The sequence below is a fragment of the Podarcis liolepis genome, assembly GCF_965112155.1.
Source record: "Podarcis liolepis genome assembly, chromosome: 4".
NCBI classification, from domain to species: Eukaryota; Metazoa; Chordata; class Lepidosauria; order Squamata; family Lacertidae; genus Podarcis; species Podarcis liolepis.
The window spans coordinates 95,429,190-95,448,082 of NC_139558.1; the positions used below are offsets into that span (position 1 = coordinate 95,429,190).

At 46.4% G+C, this 18,893-nt stretch overlaps 1 protein-coding gene across 16 annotated transcripts in view; it reads left to right on the forward strand.

Annotated features, from left to right (window-relative positions):
• TENM4 (teneurin transmembrane protein 4) overlaps nucleotides 1-18,893 on the forward strand; it is a 1,515,223-nt gene that overhangs the window by 842,436 nt on the left and 653,894 nt on the right. For 9 of the 16 annotated variants that reach the window (XM_083499086.1, XM_083499077.1, XM_083499090.1 and 6 more), the window contains exon 1: nucleotides 11,971-12,533. The exons of 6 other annotated variants lie outside the window; for them this stretch is intronic. The gene's annotated coding sequence lies outside the window, so the exon portion shown is untranslated. Of the gene's footprint in view, nucleotides 1-11,967; nucleotides 12,534-18,893 lie in introns of those variants that run through there. One more of the 16 variants, XM_083499084.1, reaches the window with a different exon arrangement.

Here is an 18,893-nt window from a genome sequence, read left to right on the forward strand (position 1 = left end):
CCTCAACCTTGGCCCTCCAGACGTTTTTGGCCTACAACTCCCATGCCCCCTAGCTAGCAGGACCAGTGGTCAGGGATGATGGGAACTGTAGTCTCAAAACATCTGGAAGGCCGAGGTTGAGGAAGCCTGGATAAGTCTATAAAGCTGTGAAGTTGTCTTTAAAATGGCAATTTAAAGCAAGAACCAGGAGAAAACAACAGAATCCAAGAGCTATAAGGAACCTGAGAATTAGGATTATGCTGTTGCCCTTGTTTTAAGGCAGGGATGGAAGCAACTCAGGCTTGAGGTTCAGTTTGTCATTGTTTTTCTCCCAAGAAGCAGGTGTCTTTTAATTTCGTGACTGCTGTCACCATCTGCAGTGATCATGGAGCCCAAGAAAATAAAATCTCTCACTGCCTCCATTTCTTCCCCTTCCATTTGCCAGGAGGTGATGGGACCAGTGGCCATTATCCTAGGTGGGTTTTTTTATGTTGAGCTTCAGACCATATTTTGCGCTCTCCTCTTTCACCGTCCTTTCTGCCATCAAGGTTGTGTCATCTCCATATCTGAGGTTGTTGTTATTTCTTCCGGCAATCTTAATTCCGGCTTGGGATTCATCCAGTCCAGCCTTTCGCATGATGAATTCTGCATATAAGTTAAATAAACAGGGAGACAATATACAGCCTTGTCCCTATTTTTATTGGAGAAATGAGGGAGGGTATGGAGTTATGCGATCCCAGAGGCATCTGAAAGCAGCCCTGTATAGGGGAGCTTTTATTTTAAAAAGTTTAATGTTTAATTATGTTTTATATATGTTGGAAGCTGCCCAGAGTGGCTGGGGAAACCCAATCAGATGGCCGGGGTGTAAATAGAAGAATTCTTTTTATGGAATAGGACGTCCCTATTTTCATTGGAGAAATGTTGGGGGGTATTCAGACCAGCACATCTCATCTCCCCAGGCTGCTCTCCCAGCTCACACTATCGGAACTCGAACTCAAACCCTGGTAGTTAGGTTTAAAGGTTTTATTCAAGAGTTCAGCAATGTATTACTGGTGACACTGTTATGAGTCCTCACACTGCTGTTTTCTGGGTAGGCTGGTAGGAAGCACAAAGGAAATAGTGCTGAGCAGAAAAAGTTATTCCAGTACTTGCAGAAGCTGCAAAAAAAAAAAAAAAAGAAGTGTGTTTGTGTCTGTATGTGTGTTTGTGTGTGAAAGATATATAAATCTTTGGGAACTTCTCTCTCTCTCTCTCTCTCTCTCTCTCACACACACACACACACATGTTAATGCCCCAGTTTCAAGTTTAAAAGGTTCTCAAAAGACTTTTTGGCTGAGATCTCATGCATCTACTGTACTGCACTCAAGAGAGGCATTGTTTGATATTTTGGACATCAGCTGTAGCCCCCTTGCCAAAACGATTGGCCGTCATTAAGAGTATCAGCCACACCGAAGCTCCGAAATGCTGGCACTTCAGCGCTACTTGGCTTTGCAGAAATTCTTGCACTTCAGAAGTATGGCGTTATTTATTATACTAATATTTATCGATTGCGGGCATTGATTTAGCACCAACCGCATTGCATGTGGAATGCAGAATACGGGGAGTTGTACAGCTTCTGCCCAATGGCAAACTGCGAGGATAATGAAGCTTGACACAGCTTATTTAAAGGAAACGCAGCCTTGGGAGGTGGCAGCCTTGACGGGAGAAGATGCCATGGGGAGAAGATGCTTAACCCTTTCCCCTCCTGCCATTCCTATCTACTCAGCTTGTTTCTTCCTAACATACACACACACAATCGGGGTTCCAGATGCATTTTGCCATATCTAGAACACTAAAGCATGCCCCACAGAGCCAGTGTGGTGTAGTGGTTAAGAGTGATAGACTAGTAATCTGGGGAACTGGGTTCGCTTCCCTGCTCCTCCATATGCAGCTGCTGGGTGACCTTGGGCTAGTCACACTTCTCTGAAGTCTCTCAGCCCCACTCACCTCACAGAGTGTTTGTTGTGGGGGAGGAAGGGAAAGGAGATTGTTAGCCGCTTTGAGACTCCTTAGGGTAGTGATAAAGTGGGATATCAAATCCAAACTCCTCCTCCTCCTCCTCCTCCTCCTCCTCCTCTTCTTCTCCACCATTCCTCAGATTAAAATAGGGGCATTTCTCACCTCCCAAACTGACCCCCCCCCTTGACCTCCCATTTTTGCTCCTTTCCCCACAGAAGAATTAACACTGCCATCAATGGGACACAGCACGCACAACTTCCAGTATCTTAAGAAAACCCTTTAATCCATATTATTATATTATTATATTATATTATATTTTGTTGTTATATTTCCTTTTTTAAATTAATTTATTTGGTTTTTCAAGTTACATTTTTACAGAGATATATCAAACATAAATAATAAAAACGAGATTCCAAGGAATCTCCTGAACTTCCATCCTCCCCTTTGTGGTTCCTATTATTATTATTTCCTTTTTTAAAAAAATTATTTATTATTAATGTTGCAATACATATATGAAATATTTACATAATGATACATATACATTAGATTCGTAAATTCACATTTTCACATTTCATTATGTACCAACATTGTGTAGAAGAATACATGACCCAAAGATGCTCCAACAAGAATTTATTGATATGTATAGACTGATTTCACAAAGTTAAGTTAAGCTAAGCAGATATATAAGATTGGGTGTTTAATTATTAAGATACAAAAATACAATCTCAATTATAAAGTTGCAAAATAATAACAAGGAAGTCACGCATGGGTGGGGGAAGACATAGGGCAAGAAATAAGAAATGTGGTTCCTATTCTTAATCATTTCCTCCTGCAATCTTTTATGATGATCCAAACCTTTTACATCTCCATGGTGTCCAGTATTCACCCTTAAACTACAAGTGATATTCCAATACTACTAATCGTTGGTAGATTTCCAAAAAGAAAAACACAAACAGATAAATAAATTTCTAGAAAGGGACAAGATTAGAGGTGGACGCCCAAAGCATTAAAAAATAAATCAATCGAGACCCCTTGCGCTCTGCTCCCCATTTCTTCCCACCCAGGGCAGACCTGCCCTCTGCCTGCCCCTCAGAACCAGCACATCACATGGGGCTTGGCTTTCTTTCTCCTTGCCCACTCTACAGATGCCCAAGAGAGGAGGCCAATGACAGCAGCCATGGAGCGGCCATGGAGATGTTCCCTCACTGCCACTCGGGACAAATGCCAGCTCAACCTCTTCCCCAAGCTCAGCGGTAGCAGCACTGGTGGGGGAAATAGGGACATCCCAGGATCAAATCGGAAACCGGGATGGCTGTAGTGATTCTGGGGTCATCTTTGGAGAATCAGGACCCCTGGACCTGCAGAGTTAATGGCCCAGTGGTGATTCTGTCCCTGTGCTGGTCCCGTGGACTAACCAAGAGGCGAGGTCCGAATCCAGTCTGAGGTCGAAGGTGCAGTGTGGAGGCAGTCCGTAAAAGTTGAAGCTGGGTGCAGGGCAGGTAATTGGGAGAGGTCAGGGGCTCCAGCAGGACAGGGTTCAGGCAGGAACCGACAACCAATAAAGTTGCTCCTGCAACTTGGGACTGAGGCTGGCTGGCTTTTATCTGCCCTGAGGCACAGGGCAGCCCCGGTCCGCAGATGACTCGCCTCTCCTGGCCTGGAGGCGAGCACTCCTCCAGCGGGAACTTAGTTCCCTCTGCCTCTCTGCTCTGAGCCTCTGCAGCTCAGGAGAAGCTGGAGGGTTACCAGACCCAGAGGCAACCTCAGCTTCCTCTGACGGGGCTGAGAGTGGAGCACCTGCAGGCAATGGGTCCTCCACCACCTCAGGAGCCAGAGCAGACTCAGCTGATGCCTGCACCTGAGGATCCAGCACAGGTGAGGACCCTACAGGCTCAGGCCCCAGCCCCGGCTCAGCTGGTTCTGGAGGTGGGGAATCCTGTGCAGGCTGGGATCCCTCAAGTTCAGCATCCGAATCTGAATCCCAGGCCATCACAGTCCCCTTTTTGTTCTGAGTATGAAGACAGCATTCTGTAGAGATGCAAGAGAATGTCTGGCTCAGAGAAGAGGCTGCCTGTCGCCGGACTGCATGAGTTACTGCTCTCTAGGTCTCTTTCCTTCGAGTCAGGCGGCACACTCACAACACAAAGTAGTGCAGAAACATGGAGGAAGGGTCAGAGAATAAGCTCTTATGTACTCAAAGTCAGCCTTCTCTGTGAATTGGACTGGTGGTTCCTCAGGGTCTCTCCCAGGCCTACCCGCAAATGCCGGGAGTTGAAGCTTCAGCCTTCTGCATGCAAAGTAGCTGCTCTGGCAGCGATCTACAGCTCTTCCTAGTGGCAGGATGTTAAGCCATCTGGAGTCTAGAGGTACTCTGGAGTGGGAAAACAACAGGTAGTGAGACAGTTAAGCTGCCCCATCTTGCTCCTTCCGCACTCCAAAGCACCTTCTCTCTCTTTCTTTGAAAGAGAAGAAGAAGAGTTTGGATTTGATCTCCCGCTTTATCACTACCCGAAGGAGTCTCAAAGCAGCTAACATTCTCCTTTCCCTTCGTCCCCCACAGCAAGCAGTCTGTGAGGTGAGTGGGGCTGAGAGACTTCAGAGAAGTGTGACTAGCCCAAGGTCACCCAGCAGCTGCATGTGAAGGAGCGGGGAAGCGAACCCGGTTCCCCAGATTACGAGTCCACCACTCTTAACCACTACACCACACTGGCTCTCTTAAAGAGGTTTAACTGATACCTGCAAATGTGGAGGTTTGGGACCAGGCAAATATTCTCCAGTTACAGCTGTTGAGTAAAATCCAAGCCTTGTCAAAATCTCATTAGGGTGCCATCCCAGACTTGTCTTGGGTGAGTCTTTTCTAATTTTCCCCTTCGCCTCCAACCCAAACTGAAATGCAGTTTATTCTGAACGCACACGTGTCAATTTGCTCACATACCTTCCTGGTTATCCTCACCTCACCTTTCGCATCCTTCCCCTCCTTCGCTGTTAAAATTAGAAATCACAATTCCGTGCTTTGACTTCTGGTGTTTTGTAAAGGTACATCGAGGGTGCAATATAGTGCTATACTAACAGAAATCATAGTCAACAACCTCAGCGGGAATAGGATCTGAAATATATATATATATATATATATATATATATATATATATATATATATACACACACATATATATACACACATTTAAAGGTACTCTCCAGATTTTGCTGGACTACAAATCCCATCAGACCCAGCCAAGCATGGTCCGTGGTCAGGGATGATGGGAGTTGCAGTCCAGTATCATCTCAAAGACTATGACTGGTCTATGCCACCTTTGACCAACCATGTGACCACCATAGGCCATGCTGGCTGGGACAACAAACTCTGAAGGGCACCAGGTTGGGGAACACTGTCAAAATGTGAAGGAGTCCTCCTCACTCACTGATATTTAAACAATATTTAGGGAATGGGGAGTTGTCGTTATGCTAAATACACCATCAGTTTCCCCCAGGACAAGAAGCCACCATGAGGCAAGATTATTCCTGAGGCTAGAGCTGGTCTGAGGCATTGTACTAGGGATGCTATACATCTGGATTTCTCCAGAAATGTTTGGGATTCCAACAATGGAATTAGTGTCTGGGGGGAATTTTGGGAAATTGCCAAAATGTCCAGGTTTTTGAAACCTCTTCTCCCCCCACCCCCCGCAAAAAAAACACCTCAGCAACTTTTCCCCACAACATTTTATGCCTGCGGTTTTTCCTCTTGAAATATGGCAACTCTTAAACGGTAAAGGTAAAGGACCCCTGGACGGTTAAGTCCAGTCAAAGGCAACTATGGGGTGCAGTGCTCATGTCGCTTTCAGGCCGTGGGAGCTGGTGTTTGTCCACAGACAGCTTTCCAGGTCATGCGGCCAGCAGGACTAAACTGCTTCTGGTGCAATGGGACACTGTGATGGAAACCAGGGCACACGGAAACACCGTTTACCTTCCTGCCGCAGTGGTACCTATTTATCTACTTGCACTGGCATGCTTTCAAACTGCTAGGTTGGCAGGAGATGGGACAGAGCAATGGGAGCTCACCTTGCCATGGGGATTCGAACCGCTGACCTTCTGATCTGCAAGCCCAAGAGGCTCGGTGGTTTAGGCCACAGTGCCACCCACATCCCCTACATTGTACTGTCTGAGGGAAAGAACAAGATGAGATCTCGCCTTCCCAGTTCCGTGTACAGAAGCCAGAATTCTGGGAGCTGTATCTTGTTAAGGGCGCCGAGAGTAGCCAGGAGACCCCATCTATTGCAAAAAGCTACTATTAGAACCATAGAATTGTAGAGTTGGAAGGGGCCTTCAGCGGTCATCTAGTCCAACCCCCTGCTATGCAGGAATTTCAACCCACTCTACAAACTGTCGCTTCTGTGAAGTTAATAGGGGTCTCCTAACAACTCTCAAACCCCACTTTACAAACTACCATTCCCAGAATACTTTTGGGGAAGCCATGGCTGTCCCTTTTAAAAAATATTTTTATTAGTTTTTTTAACATATCATTTTCAACAATTATTAAACATACTTTTATATCTTATACAATTTTTTTTGACTTCTATCAATCACATCTGAAAATTTTCCAATATTTTCCACTTAATTTACATTTCTTACTTTCATTATTACATTTAAATATCATGACTAATATCTCTCTTCTTTCTCTTCTTTGCAATATTTCATATATTCCTCCTTACAAAACTTCTTGTAGTCCTACTAGCGTAATTTGTTGATTACAGTTGCTCTTCAAATAATTTGTATATTTCTTCCAATCGTCCGTGAATCTCTGGTTCCTCAGGTTTTGAATCCTTCTTGTCATTTTGTCTAATTCTGCGTAGTCCATTAATTTCGTCTGCCATTCTTCTTTCATCGGTATTTCTTCCTTCTTCCATTTCTGGGCCAACAATACTCTTGCCACTGTTGTTGCATATAAAAACAATTTAATGTCCTGTCTATTAATGTCATCACTTATAATACCAAGTAAAAATGCTTCTGGTCTTTTTAAAAATGTATATTTCAACATCTTTTTCATCTCAGTATATTTCATTTCCCAGAAGTTTTTTTACTTTCTTACATTCCCACCGCATATGATAAAATGATCCTTCTTTTTCTTTACATTTCCAAAATTTATTACTTGTCATAGAATCATAGAATCATAGAGTTGGAAGAGACCACAAGGGCCATCGAGTCCAACCCCCTGCCAAGCAGGAAACACCATCTTATACATAAAATGTCTTATACATTTTAGCTAATTTCACAGGTGTGATATACCATCTATACATCATTTTCATCATATTCTCTTTCAAAGCATTACATGCTGTAAATTTTATTCTTTCTTTCCACAACCTCTCCCATTCTTTTAGTTGTATATTATATCCAAAATCCATGGCGGTCTAAAACGTTATGTTACAAACTGTGGTGTTTTTTGTATTCCAAACTGCACTGTGATCCACGAAGGAAGGGCGGTATATAAATTTAAAAATAAATTAAAAATAAAAAGTGCTTTAAATGGCTGGTGTGAATGTGGCCTCAGTACATGACAGCTCCTATGATTTAGGTGCCCATTATGGGCAGCTGATTCTATGTGCTTTGGAACTTTTTTAAAAAAACAACTTTAAAATTTATTTGGAACAGGTGGGTGTAGAATTCTGTTGCAGCACAAACAACAAAGAGAGGCAGATTTCTTCCACCTGAAATCTCTCCTCCATCTTCCAGTTATTAGCAGCTGAGTAACCAAGTGATTAGAAAGCAAACTGGTGTACAGGTGTGTGAGAGACCAGCCTAGGATGTGCTTAAATCTAGTGTATGGATATTTACTTTTTTTAAAAAAATGTGCAGCTATCGACCAGGTAAATTGCTGAAGGTCACTCTGCCAAGATAAAAAAACTAAACTTCAATAGTTGTATATGAATTATCTCCCCTTCCTCCCTTCCCCCCTCTCTTATACACACTGAGGACTGTCATCCAAACAAAACAATCTTAGCTTCTTAATGAAATGAAATATATCTTTCATCATTTTCTCCTTTTAAAAAAATTACTTTCTTAGATAATGCACACATATGTCAGAGCAGACCTCATCTCTGAAAACGCGTTGCCTCTTCTCTACCACGCAGGAGGGGATGCCTCAATTAAGACGGTGGATGCCATCTGCAGTATTAAAAATAAATCTGCTGCCCATTTAATTGGGGGAGGGCGCATCGTTAACCTAATATTAACTCAGGAGTTGGCCATTTGCAGGTCTAGGCTCACGCGAGGCCTGATTCTACGAAGAACGAGGCTTATTGTTCTGCTGGTGGCAGGGAGGAAGAATGGGAGAAAGCAGTTGGCGGTGTGAGGAAGAGAGAAGCGTGTGGTGGCAACCATTTTGGGCTCTACCCATGCCAACCTATCAGGGGGTACCAGCCATGATGGCTGTGGTCTACCTTGGAGGCCACACGCCTCTCTGTACGAGCTGCTATGAATCGCAAGTCTCCATGAAAGTTCACCCGCCTTTTAGTGAGAATTCCTCCAAATACATTTTCCGTTTGCAATTTGTTCGCCGTTTCGCAAAGCAATTTCCCCGAACAGAATGCATTTGCATTTGTTATTTCCACTCATGGGCGCTTTGATGCACGCTTGACCTTTGTCCATGCATTTCTGCACACATTACAGTATTATCCCAGGTTAAGTACTTAATTTGTTCCGGTGGTCCGTTCTTAACCTGAAACTGTTCTTAACCTGAAGCACCACTTTAGCTAATGGGGCCTCCTGCTGCCGCCACGCCGCCGGAGCACGATTTCTGTTCTCATCCTGAAGCAAAGTTCTTAACCCGAGGTACAGTGGTACCTCAGGTTACAGACGCTTCAAGTTACAGATGCTTCAGGTTACAGACACTGCTAATCCAGAAATAGTACTTCGGGTTAAGAACTTTGCTTCAAGATAAGAACAGAAATAGTGCAGCGGCGGCAGCAGGAGGCCCCATTAGCTAAAGTGGTACCTCAGGTTAAGAGCAGTTTCAGGTTAAGAACGGACCTCTGGAACGAATTAAGTTCTTAACCCGAGGTACCACTGTATTTGACTGGAGAGGTGCATTTTAGAATGGGGGAGGGTTTTGTTTTTTTGCAAAACGTCCCACCCCACCCACCCACCCACCAGCTCCGCCATTTGCCCACTCGACTGTAAAGGGTGCTGCTCCTTTCCCTACAACACAAACAATTCCTGCCATGAGATTTGCAAGGAAAGTAGTCAATGGCAGGCTTTATTTTCTTCTGCCCCAGAGGGCAGGACTTGAACCAATGGGTTCAAATTGCAAGAAAGGAGATTCCCACTAAACTTTAGGAAGAACTTTCTTATGGTAAGGGCTGTTTGACAGTGGAATGGACTCATTTGAAGAGTAGTGGACTCTCCTTTTTTGGAGGTTTTTAAGCAGAGGTTAGGGGACGCAGGTGGCACTGTGGGTTAAACCACAGGCTTGCCGATCAGAAGGTCGGCGGTTCAAATCCCTGAGACGGGGTGAGCTCCCATTGCTCGGTCCCTGCTCCTGCCAACCTAGCAGTTCGAAAGCATGTCAAAGTGCAAGTAGATAAATAGGTACCACTCCGCTGGGAAGGTAAATGGTGTTTGTGTGCACTGCTCTGGTTGGCCAGAAGCGAACCAGAAGTGGTCATGCTGGCCACATGACCCGGAAGCTGTATGCCAGCTCCCTTGGCCAATAAAGCAAGATGAGCGCCGCAACCCCAGAGTCAGCCATGACTGGACCTAATGGTCAGGGGTCCCTTTACGCAGAGGTTGGGTGGCCATTAGTCCAGGATTTTTTTTAGTAGTGATTCCTGCATTGCAGGGGGCTGGACTAGATGACCCTTGGAGCCCTTTCCAACCCCACAATTATATGGCTCTAGGGCAACCTTCTTGGGGACACTTGCTCTCTAAGAAAATAACTTCATTTGCTTCCCAGCTCCTCCCTTGGTCTCCCCACCTGTTTATTATATTCCTCAATATCTGCTTGAGATTGTGACTTTCAACTTTCGACCAACCAATTGGTTAACTCCAAGGTGTCCTCCGGTTGCCGTTCAACTGCAAATCCCATCAGCTCCAGCTAGCACTGTCTGTGAACGGTCACAAATGATGTGAGTTGTAGTCCAACACCTTCTGGGCGGCACCATGTTGACTACCCCTGAGTTAACCGATGAGAAACCTTCTCAATGGACTAAAAAGGCACATGCACCGATTAACCAGGTGCGTGGGTGTTTTAAGAAAGTTAATTATTTTTAATATAGATGCTTATTAGAAACAGCAGATGGCGGATGGTGAAGGGACATAGCTCATTGGCTCAGCAGATGCTCTGCATCATTCAGCCTGGACACTGAAATCCAGCTCCGAGGGCCTTCTGGCGGTTTCCTCACTGTGAGAAGTGAGGTTGCAGGGAACCAGGCAGAGGGCCTTCTTGGTAGTGGTGCCCGCCCTGTGGAATGCCCTCCCATCAGATGTCAGGAAGATGAGTATATATATAACCTATAGAAGACACCTGAAGGCAGCCCTGTATAGGGAAGCTTTCTAAGCTTTAATGTTTATTATGTTTTTATATGTGTTAGAGACCACCCAGAGTGGCTGGGGCAACCCAGACTGATGAGCAGGGTACAGAGAAATTATTATTATTATTATTATTATTATTATTATTATTATTATTAGCATGCAAAAGATCCCATGTTCATCAATTCCCAGTGCCTCCAGGCAGGGCTTCCAGCTGGGACACAAATGCAGCCCTGCAGGTCTAAAACAAGGCTGCCTAGGCATGATTTGGTGGTTATTATTATTATTATTATTTATGAAATTTGTATACCACCCTTCATCCGATCTCAGGGCGGTTTGCAATCAGGCGGCACCAGATTTAGGGTGGTGTGGATGGTTCCCACAACACTTCGCCAAGCAGGTGCAAGTCACAACTCACAAAGCAGTATTCCTTAATCAGTACCAACTCCACCGAAAGGAATTATTTTGAAACCAATATTCAGGGCACCATATTACCAAAGTCTGTTCCCGAACCAGAGGTCCGTGTGCGCTGGAGAGGCCAACTGGCCACATCCGCAACATGTCATAAGGATGCTTATACAGTGGTACCTCGGGTTAAGTACTTAATTCGTTCCGGAGGTCTGTTCTTAACCTGAATCTGTTCTTAACCTGAAGCACCACTTTAGCTAATGGGGCCTCCTGCTGCTGCTGCTGCGCCGCCGGAGCCCAATTTCTGTTCTTATCCTGAAGCAAAGTTCTTAACCTGAGGTACTATTTCTGGGTTAGCGGAGTCTGTAACCTGAAGCATATGTAACCACTGTACCACTGTACTCCTTTAACAGCCGTGGCTTCCCCCCCAAACAATCCCGGGAACTGCAGTTTACTGTTGGGAATTGCCACCCCTGTGGGGCGCCAGAACTGTCAAAAACGGTACAAAGCGTGCTTCCAATGTGCTGTGTGGATGTGACCCACGTGTTTTCGGGCACATTGGGCGCCCTCTGTTCCTGATGGTTGTCAGGTCTACATCGGGACAGGAGGAGAGAGCGATAGGGGGAGGATTTTAAAAGGCACCTTGCAGGATCCCTACATTGTTCCCAAACAGAGATAGGTCTAGGAACGATCCAAGACATAAGAACCAACTCCTAGTGGCCGAGGTCCCTTCACCACCACCCCGTAATAAAATGAGGCGCCTTCCCTCCCTCTCCAACCAAAGTTGATGGGCATTGCCATTCAAATGGTGCGTGCGCCTTGTGATCAGTTATGTGGGGCAGGGCTTACCTGGGGCCCCCAATATTTGGGGCACCCCTGATCCCAGATCTATGCCCCCCCCACGAAAGCCTCATCCAACGCAGGAGCGCCGGGTGCGCTCGGGCGATGGGAAAAGGGGCAGGCTCACCTGAGCCGAGCTGGCTGCTCCCCTCGCCCGCCCGCCCCCCGGCGCCCCTCCCCGGCGCGCGAATGGTGCAGACCAGCTTGCAAGCGTCCGGGTGGCTCTCCCGTTCGCAGGCAAGCGGAGGATTGGCTCGTGCGTTCCCATTCATGCAACCTGCCTGGCTGAGTGCGCCGCGCTCGCTTCGCCCCTCCTGCGCCTGCCTGCCTGCCTGCGTGTGAGTGTGTATGTGTGTGTCTCTGTGTGTATAAGAGAGCCAGAAGGCGAGAGAAGGAAGAGAGAGAGAGAAGCAGAAGAGGAGGAGGAGGAGAAAGGCACGCGAGGCGTTTTTTGGTGGGATTGCAGCTTGCTGGGAAGCCTGGACATTGGAAAGCAGAGAGAGAGAGAAGAAAAGAGATGTGCGCGTCCTGATCATCATTTTCACCTCGCTTGGCGGAGAGAGAAATCTGCTGCTGAGAACGGGGAACGGGGCGCTTCCTTTTGATTTGGGGATTTGGCGTTTTTCATGGGTTGGTCTCTGCATGGCTGATCCCGCCTGGTTTTAGGATGAGCCGCGGCCGTTTCCGGGCTTGATTTAGCGCGATCCGCACAGCACCCTCCCGGCTTGGGATCCAGCTGCTGGGCAGATCGGAACGCGCAGGCGGAGCGGACGGCGAGCCCTGGAGAAATGGTAAGCGCCAAAAGGGTTTTTTTATGGTGATGATCTTCCTCTTCCTTCTCCTCCTCCTCCTCCTCCTCAAAGGTCCCCTCCCTGCTGCCTCCCCACCCCCACCCCGTTACCTCCCTGGCGCTGTCCTCTTTTCCTCCCCACCCCCACCCGAGTCAGGATTTAGAGAGATCTGCCCGGATCTTTCGCGTTCGCCAGCTGCCTTTCCCACCCTTTGGGCCCGGTTCGTTTTGTGCTGCAATACAGTTGGAAGAAAATCCATCTCTTCCATACACCCATATATATATATATATATGGACGTCTGGCATTTTTTTTTACTCGCATAGACGAGAGAAGGGCGATTTACCCCATAAGCAAAGACACCCTCCCTGCCTTTTTTTTTTGCAACGGCTTGGTTCTCTGCTTTTCAACCCCCGCTATTATTATTTTTTTAAGAGATTGCAGACACGAATCCGTACAGCTTCCTCGGGTTGAATAGCATTGCCCGAGGGTCGGCGGATCCCTCGCCGTGTAAACTAGGCACAGACCTTCTCTCTGTGCTGGAAAGCTTGTGGCAAAAGCCTGCGTGACCCCCTTTCTCTTTCCAGTCATTCTTTGGAGGGGGGGCAGAGAGAGAGAGAGAGATCCTGCCCTCAGTTCTGCTGCTAGAGAGTGGGAGGAGGAGATTTAGGGAGGGAGGGAGGAGGAGTTTTTGCCCAATAGATCAATAAGTTATTTCAGAACCACAGGCTGAAAATTAGAAATGGGGGGGGGGTCACCTGCTATTCCTCCCTCCTCCTCCCAAAATCTTCCCATCCTGAGAGTCTCCTTCCTCACCTTGACTCCCCCACCTCCTTCCTTTGGTCTTCTATGGGTCTGTTTACATCTGCATCTTTGAGGAGGTATGCATACTTTTACCAGGGTGCAAGTCCCATTGAACTCAGTGGGACTTCTTTCCAAGGAAAATCCATGCCTGCTTAAAAAAGAGAGAGAGGGTCATTGTTGCTGGTTTAAAGACTGGGGCGAAGTTTTCGGAGTTCCAGCTCCAAAGGAAGGAAAGAAATCTGCCCTCCTGCTAATTATATTTCTAAGCACTTTCCTTCCCATTCTTGGCAGCCAAGTTAGCATTGGGAGACCCTACACCCCTTGAACTCTGGGGTTTGCTTCTGAGCAGACATGTATAGGGTTGTGCTTCTGAAGGTGTTGCTGTGTGTGTCTCAGGGAGTGATGTTGCTAGGCGCACGTTGAAATTTGGAATATATAGGGAGAGGAATGCATAGGTAGACACCCAAATAACATGTCCTGCATTGCATTGCCTGTTTTAGTATTGCGTTCATGCGCACACACATGTGCATATTTTTGGCAGGGGGAGTGGGTTTAGATACCTTGGATTTCAGAAGGTAGAAAGTGTCTGTTTTTGAACTTGTGTAGCACTGAAGAAAAGAATGTGCTGAAAGAATCGCTTCCAGAACAACACATCTGTCATACGTTGCAACCATTGTGCTGTACTGTCAACCATACTGAGAAAGAGTTTGCTTTTTTGAGACAGGGGGTTCAGCATTCCTGTGGTATGTCTTGTCCTCTTCTGTAGCTGCAAAGCAGATTTGCTCAGGTGGCTGAGACTTTCTAGAAATATATAGTCCTGGCCTTCTAGAAAAGCTGATTTATTTATTTTTGGGTTGTTTTCTTTTTTTAAAGATGTGTTTTAAGGAACAAACAAATCAACAGCTGTTAATTTGAATGTGTTCTTTTCCAATGCACACACAAACTTCAATGATCTTGGGCTACCAACTGGCTTCGGGCATCTGATGAGTTAGGTCTTGGTTGCACATTCCTTCCTCTTTGACTAGACGCCGTCTCACGGCAAGAGCAAGGGAGGTCTAACTCGTCTCCATCTCCATACTGATCTGCTTGGTTGGCCCATTAATGCAACTCACTTTTGGGAGGTTCAGAACGCTGTGAACGATGGCAGAGAAGAATGACCCCTTGTTTTTTTAAGAAAATGTCCTTAATCCGAGGCACATTATCACGCACCATGTGCTCTTGCCATGTTAGGTGCAACCACAAATGGAAGCTAGGATGTGTGCTTGATACAGACTCCCACTGTGTCTTCCTCTGGACCTGAGAAGCATTCTGAACCAAGGGCAAGGGAGGGGGGTGCATCCAAGAGAGAATATATTAGTTCCTAGGGCAGCATTAGGTTTGGGGCAGCCTGGCTGATTAGTTATGGACTCGAGTAATTTGTCTCCCTTTAATTTATTTCATTGGCCTTTCCAGGGCCGGAGATACCTGTGCTTTCCCCCATTTCACAGCCTGTATCTACTTTTGCAGGCTTTGATAAAAGAGCCAGCATGCTCTAGGTAGTAATTTCTCTCTCTCTCTGCATGCTAGGCAGAACTTAAAGGGGGAGGGTCACCATTCCTGAAAACCTTGCGTTGTGGCAGAGATTGAAGATTGGAATCCACGAGGCTGGATAGATTATTCTTTTAGAATTCACACACACACACACACACACACAGAGAGAGAGAGAGAGAGAGAGAGAGAGAGAGAGAGAATCTGTACCTATGATAAAGAGAGACCACTCTCGCTTCTGCCTTCTTCCCCGGTCAGCATGCTAGAGCCAAGGCTCTTGCCGCAAGCCTGCCGGATAATTTCTCCCTGGCTCAGACTGCTTGGGGCCATTAGGCTTCCCTGCTGCCTCAATCCCCGTTTGAGGGAAAGGCTGTTTGGGCAGGAAAACCCCGCGCCTGGGTTTCTTTTCAGCAGCTATGCATGTTGGAATTGGGCTGAGATTCTTGGGCATTTGCTAAAGAAGGCTTTCTCCAGTCACCTACACAGAGGCATGCTCAACGCTTGGGTGTGTGCTGCTTCCACAAGAGAGAGAGAGACTGGTGCACTGCCACATGTCTCCACGTGCATGAACGCACTGTAGTTGTGTGTGTGTGTTTCTGTTTGCAACCTGTTTCCCTTGAAAACTAGCTGTAACAGGAGAACCACTCAGTCAAGGAATTCTACAGGGAGTCTCTCACAACTGCCAAACCACCTTTCTGCATTCCACCTCTCTTTTTGCAACCACCACCACACCCCCCCCCAATATATTTGGGGGTGGGGTGTCTCTGTAGGGGAAGGGGTTGAGAAAATGTGCTTCTCCTTTGACAAATGTGCAGTCCCAGAGTCCGTTGGAGCCGATGAAGACTGTGGCAGATTTACTGGAAGAGGCAAAAATGTTCTGTGTGTATATGCGTGTCATTGAGTAAAAAAATTGGAAAGATAGCTGGGATTACTGTACTTGTCTGGTTTCTGGGATTACTGAGGTTAAGTGTGTGTGTGTGTTTCAGAGAAATAGCACTTGGATATTCTGCTATATTGCTAGCACATGGTATGCTTCGCCTTTATTTTTTAGGGAACCGAGTTTTGAGGCAGAAGCTAGGAGTGAGCAAATCTGTCAGTTTGGGTTTCTCATTTCCCCCATTTTTAGGTTCGGCTCTTCACATTTCCACACCAGTTTGCAATTTATTTATTTTCGAGAGCCCTCCTGAAAACCCACCAGCGGTTTGGGGTGAATTTTTCCTAATGCAAATGTTTTGCATGTTGCTTTTGCCCAATGCACACTTTTTTTGGAGGTGTAATGAATTTCTCCTAACGAGATACATTTGTGTATGCTGTTTTCCCAAAGACGTGCATGACTGTGCAGAGTTTTCCCCGCATATGTGTTTTTGTCCACATTGCTTGGCTGACACTGCAAAATTCGGAAAAGTGCGGATTCAGAGAAGAGTGGCTGTGCTTTGGTTCTCAGAAACCCAAAACCGTGTTTTCAGAAAGGGCATATCAGGTACGCTCAACTTTGAATGGAAATTGAATTGAATTTCTTTGCCCACCCTAGGGGACTGCTATTTTTTCTTTGTGCTGTTTCAAGAGACTAATTGGGACCTGATATTTCTTTACGTCCCCCGCTCCCCTGGCATGTATAACAAGAGAAACCCATCTCTTTCCCCCAGCATCCGCAGCGGTATTTCAATTAAAATACTTGTGCTCTTTTGTTTTATGTGGTCCCCCATTCACATGCATTCTGCTACCCAGGAGTGCATCAGTGCACTGAACTCTGGTCCCACTTCTAAAAGGAGGAAGATGCTTAAATAACGAAAGGTTGTCTTTTCTCGCCCTCTCTCCATTTATTGTTATTTTTCTATCCCAGGGAAAGTCAAATCCAGTTTTGTTCACTTTTCTGCTCCAGTGGTTCGTTTTCTGACAGAATCACGTCCTAACCACAGAGCAGAGCTAAGATCTTATGTAACTTGATGTCTCCAGATCTAACGTTGCAAGTGCCACAGTAAGGAAAACGAAAGGTAGGGGGTGTTTGGCGAGATGAACGGTGAATGACACGAGCGGCTTCCTATTACGGATTTCAGATCAATGTTGCTTTAAGTCCTTAATCCCAAAATGCTTCGATAGCATCGGCATCGGTCAGATGAGATGGAGCCTTCAGTCTTTGTCTTGTTGAAACCCGCAGGCTTCTTACTCCTCAGTAGCACCGCCAAATCAGGGGATCCTCTTGCCTAGTACCTGCAGGCTTTGAACCAGGATTGAACAAGATAGGACAGGTGTGGCTAACCTGCCACCCTCCAGATGTTGTTGGCAGGGTTCGGAATTAGCCAGGCGCAAGGCGCATTTTGCACCTAGCTTTTGACCACTTGCAACCAAGTGAAGATGCCTGGGGCCAGGATGGGGCATTTCCACCGTCTGGGGATCACTGGATCTGGGCTGTTTTCACACACTCATACCCTACCCTGCAGAATCCTATCTGTTATATTTTACCTGCACAATCGGGATGCAGTTCAGGAACCAAAACGCCTTTTCTGTGCAGCCTGAGCAGCAGCAGTCACCATTTGGGAAATGAGGTTGGAATAGGCCAGTGTAGATGTGTACCGGCAATGGATCAAGTGGCGTTTCTTCTCAAAGCTCTTAACCCAGCTCAAGGTTGTCATCTGAACTAGCCAGATGTTTAACAGAGAATCAATCACAGTCAGTCCGTCATTTGAAAAGTAAAGACTTGAGAGCCGTCTTGCCTCCAAATGGCAATTAGACATTCAGTTTTGATGACTGCAACCTTGGTTTAAGGAGCCATTTGGCACCTGGCGTATATATACAGTGGTGCCTCGCAAGACGAAAAGAATCCGTTCTGTGATTCTCTTCGTCTAGCGGTTTTTTCGTCTTGCGAAGCAAGCCCATTAGCGGATTAGCAGATTAGCGCTATTAGCGGCTTTTAGCGGCTTATCTGCTGATCGGATCAGCTGATAAGCGGCTTAGCGGGGGGGGGGAGGGGGAAAAAACCGCAGGAACTCGCAAGACATTGTCGTCTTGCGAAGCAAGCCCATAGGAAAATCGTCTTGCGAAGCACCTCCAAAACAGAAAACTCTTTCGTCTAGCGAGTTTTCCGTCTTGCGAGGCATTCGTCTTGTGGGGCACCACTGTATCTGAGTTTCTAACACTGGTTGTTGGACTCAAGGTGGGGAATATGGTTTTCTATCCCCATCCCCCTCCATTTCCCCCTCACAACACCCCTGTGAGGTAGGTTAGGCTGAGAGACCATGACCGAGTGGGGATTATTCAGTGAGCTTCATGGCTGACTGAGGATTTGAACCCTGGTCAACTGGGCCTCACCAGTCCAACAGTCTCACCACACTGGCTCCCTGGTATCAAATGCCAGCTGAGAGGTTCAAGAAATCCAACAGGGTCACCCAGACCCTCCAAGTGCCCCTGTTTTCCAGGGACGGCTTTGGATTTAAAGAAGCTGTCCCGGTTTCTGATTTGATCCTGGAAGGTCCCATTAGGACGTCCATATTTTCATTGGAGAAATGTTAGAGGGTATGGATAGGATGCCCCTGCTTTCATCGGAGAAATGTTGGAAGTCATCCGCCCAGCACATCCAAGGCAGCTTATCACATAACCTGGTCTGCGGATGGACTGATATTGCCCTTTAGATCTTATCACCCGTGCAGGGTGTACGTGTGTGAAAAAGTGATTAGATTCTTGCACTCAGCATGCATAGTTTAAGCAGTATGCAAAGCATTTCACGCACTTGCCTTGAAATGTGTGATATCTAAAATGGAGAAGCAGGGATTGAAATTGCCTTTTGCTGATTAAATCTCCATGTGATGGAAATGTTCAAATCAACATCGGCTCAGATTTAATGCCTGATTGCTACCTGCTGCACACTTTGGGCCTATCCGTCCCGGCTAGCCTATTGTTGCTAAAAAGCTAAAATATTTTGCTGCTGCCTTGGAGCTGACAGATTGGCGTATCTGGGCACTTTGACAGAACCGCACGCACCACTTCCCAGTGAATTGGGTATTCATGGATCTTTGACCAATATGTTTTCAGAGG